The sequence below is a fragment of the Talpa europaea genome, assembly GCF_964194135.1.
Source record: "Talpa europaea genome assembly, chromosome: 10".
Taxonomy (NCBI): domain Eukaryota; kingdom Metazoa; phylum Chordata; class Mammalia; order Eulipotyphla; family Talpidae; genus Talpa; species Talpa europaea.
Window position 1 is genome coordinate 33,291,407 of NC_140077.1, and position 4,013 is coordinate 33,295,419.

General features: G+C 40.5%; 1 pseudogene across 1 annotated transcript; it reads right to left on the reverse strand.

The window, feature by feature from the left end:
- Positions 1–846: 846 nt before the first annotated feature.
- Positions 847–2,534, reverse strand: LOC311179143 (large ribosomal subunit protein uL6-like; annotated as a pseudogene). The gene is made up of 2 exons: positions 2,085–2,534; positions 847–915 (listed from the first exon to the last, which is right to left on the reverse strand). The product of its transcript is annotated as a large ribosomal subunit protein uL6-like (transcript).
- Between the last annotated feature and the right edge of the window lie 1,479 nt (positions 2,535–4,013).

The window sequence follows — 4,013 nt, forward strand, 5'->3', positions numbered from 1 at the left end:
TGCAGAGGCTGTGGGCACCTTCGCAACCCAGCGCTCAACCGCTGCGCCACCGGGGAGGCCCCCCAAACCATTATTGCTGAGCAGTTAGAGCCTGAGAGAGCAGGTGTCTATAGCCCAGTAGGTCTCTGGATATCAAATGCCCATTAGAGGTAAAGGAAAAAAAGTCTTTTACTTCATTTTTATCTCTAGATTGTAAAGAGAGGTGTTGCAGAGAAGAGGTTCCTATATATATCCTATATATCACACATAAATAGGATACATGTATATTCTATATGTCACTCATATATAAAATACATAGACATTCTCTCTCTCTCTCCCCTCTCTCTCTATATATATATATATGTGTGTGTATATATATATATATATATATATATATATATATATATATCCATCCTATTTCCTCTAGAGAACACTGAATGACATTGGCAAAAGACTCCCTCTTTGACCAAACTTTAGTTAGGCTCTTCTGAGCCTGCTTCTTGACTATGTCTCATCTTTGAGCCCAGTTTTAGTGAAGAATACTGATAAGCTCATTTGTGATGAATTCTCTCCCTTCCCTGCCTTGATAGCCCATCAAGCTCCTTTTCCTCTTCCCCTGATGTCTAATCAAGTTCCTCTTAATAAATTTCTACCCTCTACCTGCTGGCTATAAATCCCCACTCATCTGTATATTGGAGTTGAGTTTAATCTCAACAGTCTCTCTGCTGTTGGCAATATCATAAAAAACTTTGACTTGCCTTTTTTTTTAATCAATAATGACTTTTATTACATCATAAAGATATATCACCAATAGATCTGAGAAATCATCCGGTATCTTGCTGTATCTGTAGCTGGACAACTTAAATCTTATTCATCAGCCTGCTGAATTGCTCCTTTTTTAGAAACATAGATACCATCCAAAAATTTCATGATATCCTTGGTTTTTTTTTAATTTATTTTTTAATTTTTTTATGTTTATATTTCCCATACAATTGCAACCCCCTTGTTTTATTTATTTAAGGTTTATTTATTTATTTATTTATACAAGCACTGGGTACAGTCAGAGGCACAGGAGGGTGAGAGAATTCACCAGAGCCAGAGCGGGGAGCAGAGCAGGCAGAGTGATGAAGTACACTGCTGAGGGGAGCAGCGGGCAGCAGGAGAGGTCTGTTGAGCCATGTGGGACCCTCGCCTGGCGGCCAGGGATCGAACCGGCACTGCAGAGGCTGCGGGCAGCTTCGCAACGAGTGGTCAACCACTGCGCCACCGGGGAGGCCCGCAACCCCCTTATTTTAACCCCAACCCTCCTTTTCCTGCCCCCCCCAAAGTGTGTCTCTGGTTCATAGTTGTTTATTGATTTTGATTTTTTTCTTTCTTATAGTTATTCTTTTTCCTGGTACCTTATTTAGGTTTTCTAGATTCCTGTAATGAGTGAGACCATCCGGTATTTTTCTTTTTCTTTCTGGCTTATTTCGCTGAGCATGATTCCTTCCAGCTCCATCCATGTTGCTGCAAATTGCATGTGTTTATCTTTTTTGAATACTGAGTAATATTCCATCATGTATATGTACCACATCTTCTTGATCCAGTCATCTATTTTTGGGCATTTGGGTTGTTTCCATAGCTTAGCTATTGTAAATTGTGTTGCTAAATAAACATAGGGGTGCAGGTGCTCTTTGGAATGAATGTTTCTGTGTCCTTTGGGTAAATACCTAGGAGTGGAATTGCTGGATCATATGGAAGCTCTATCTTTAGTAGGTTGAGGAATCTCCACACAGCTTTCAATAGTGGTTGGACCAGTTTGCACTCCCACCAGCAGTAGTGCAGGAGAGTTCCTTTTTCTCCACAACCTCGCCAACATTTGTTGTTGCTAGTTTTTTTAATATGTGCCATTCTCACTGGTGTGAGATGGTATCTCATTGTAGTTTTGATTTTCATTTCCCTGATTCAAGTGATGTTGAACATTTTTTCATATGCCTGTTGGCCATTTGTATTTCCTCTTTGGAGAAGTTTCTTTTTAACTCTTCTGCCCATTTTTTGACTAGATTATTTTCTTTGTCTTTGTTGAATCTCATCAGCTCTTTGTATATTTTTGTGATGATATCCTTGTTTTTAATTGTTGTGGCTTGCTGAATCAAAGCAGCTGAATTCAATACAAGCTCAATGTCATTTCCTTCAAGAATTAACTCATCTTTCTGGGCTTGCACTATGGAACAAGCAATACCTGGCCTTATCTGAACCCTGTGAATGTATTTTTTGCCCAAGAAATTTCACATTTCAAAAAGAGACTTATTCTCCTGAATAACAACATTGATAGGGAACTGAACATATTTGTAATGGAAGCCCAGAGAAACATCATTGATCATGTTCTGTACCTGACTTCAGATAGTGTGAACAGTAACCAGTTCCTTTCTATTTCCCCACCACTTGTCAACCTGGAGCTTCTTTTTCTTTCCAAGGAGATTGAGTTCCCTTCACAGTAACAGTGCAACCCTTCAGGGAGATGTCAACATTTATGGAATGTTGACAATCTGATTGTAGAGAATTCTCTTCATACTTGCAGTAGATGCAGCAAAGAGCAGTTTTCCCATTTTTTTCAAGCCCCCATGAGTAATTTCCCTTTAACCAAACAGACCCTAATGCCAAAGTCTGTTATGGTAAGGATAATATTCAGAGTCAAGTTCAGTTTCTCATGCGGCTGCTATTTCCTGATTCCTTACAGCAATCAGAAATACTGAAATCAAGAACAGCAAAAAGGGCTTTCCTGGAAGGAATGGGGAAAGATTATGTTTCACTGCATCAATGAGAGATGTGATGTGGAATGGAAAGTGATAATTCTAATGGATGGGAATGCTTCTGCATCCCTTTGGTCTGAGGGTAAATTAGACAAGTGGCTGCAAGCTGGTGTGAGGTAGGGTCCAGGAGATGAAGAACAGGACTGTTAATTACACAAATCTTCTTTTGGTATAGGGTATCCTTTGTGAGTTCATCTGCAAGATCCACAGGGACCTCAGCAATATTGAATCATGAAGTATGTGAAGCCATATTAGTCCTCATAGGACTATAGAACCTCTCTAGAAAGCAGCTGGTCATCCACAGGGGAGTGACAAGTGCTCATCTGGGCAAGGGAGTGGTAGTGACAGCTGGCACATTAAACAGATAGTGGCATCATTCTTCTCACAGTTGGCACTCATAGGACTGAGCTCAGCTGTCATCTTAGGTCAGGGGAATAAAGCCCTCCCCCCTACAACTTTTGGGCAAGAGACTATAAGATCCAGATGGGGATCCAGCCCCATAAGTGTCCAGCAGAGAAAATCAGTCAGAAACTAGGTCAGACAGATAAGGACAAGTAAAGAGGTGAGCTAGAACTCAGTAGGCACACAACAAGAGGATCAACTGTGGCAAAGCTGGTGGGTTGAGGCCCTAATGTTGTCCTGTCCTAGTTGGAAATGATTCAGGACATAGGTGGGGCTTCCTTTGCAGAGAATTGTTACTGATACTCCAACAGGGAAGGCCTGGGGCAGTAAGGCCAAGTCCATCCTGCCTTTCCAGCTCCACTTAAAGGAATGTGAAGACATGCTAAGGAATGTCTCCCTTTTATTGCTGAAAATCTAAAAATCTTCCTTCAATGACCTGCATTACTGCACAGTAATGATAATTAAAAATAGCTAAAATTTATTGAATCCTTTCTGTAGACCAAGCCTATCACATACATAATTGCATAGAACCAACCCTATTAACATTGTTTTATAGACAGGAAAACTGAGGCATATGGAGTTAATTGAATACTCCCAAATTATACAGCTAGTGGGAACTTAATGTTTAATGCAGACAATCTGAACTGATTAACCACCATGCTATTATCTTACCGTACAAGTTTCCTCCCAATGTGTGCTTATTGCTGAACTGACCACATCTGAGGCATGGTTTCAAGATGGGATCCTAGTCTTAGTGTAGGAGGCCCTATGTATTCACTGAGGACCTAAACACACACCAGGAAATCTCTAGGTTGCTATCAAACAGTGGTGTTCTTT